This window comes from Plectropomus leopardus, unplaced genomic scaffold (genome assembly GCF_008729295.1).
Source record: "Plectropomus leopardus isolate mb unplaced genomic scaffold, YSFRI_Pleo_2.0 unplaced_scaffold67429, whole genome shotgun sequence".
Classification (NCBI taxonomy): Eukaryota; Metazoa; Chordata; class Actinopteri; order Perciformes; family Serranidae; genus Plectropomus; species Plectropomus leopardus.
In genome coordinates, this window is record NW_024674199.1 from 1 (window position 1) to 425 (window position 425).

At 44.0% G+C, this 425-nt stretch overlaps 1 non-coding gene across 1 annotated transcript; it reads right to left on the bottom strand.

Moving 5' to 3' along the window:
• Positions 1-55: 55 nt before the first annotated feature.
• Positions 56-127, bottom strand: trnae-cuc. The gene has a single exon. It is a non-coding gene; the product is annotated as a tRNA-Glu (tRNA).
• Between the last annotated feature and the right edge of the window lie 298 nt (positions 128-425).

A 425-nucleotide genomic window follows, 5' to 3' on the forward strand; every position in this document is an offset into this window, starting at 1 on the left:
GAGCACAGAGCCCATGTACGTTTGCCTTCAGTTCCCAAACAAGACCAAAACTGTGTTCCCTGACCGGGAATCGAACCCGGGCCGCGGCGGTGAGAGCGCCGAATCCTAACCACTAGACCACCAGGGACCTGAAATCTGGTCATTGAGCACAATTTTTCATTTTTTTTTCTAATTTTTTCTTTTTAGATTAATGTATGACATGCATCCATAGGTACCGCATGCATTGCTTATGTATCCTAAATAGGTTAGTCTGTAAATTCTTGTTTCATGGTTTCATTTGAAGTCACTCATGACAAAACCATCTCCCCGTCCACCACTGTGTGTTCCATGATTTGTGAACAGCAAGTGCTGAAACATGTCTGTCTATTTATAGTGTATGTGCTTGGCATGACTTTATAGCGTGAGGCCCATGTCCCTTTGCCTGT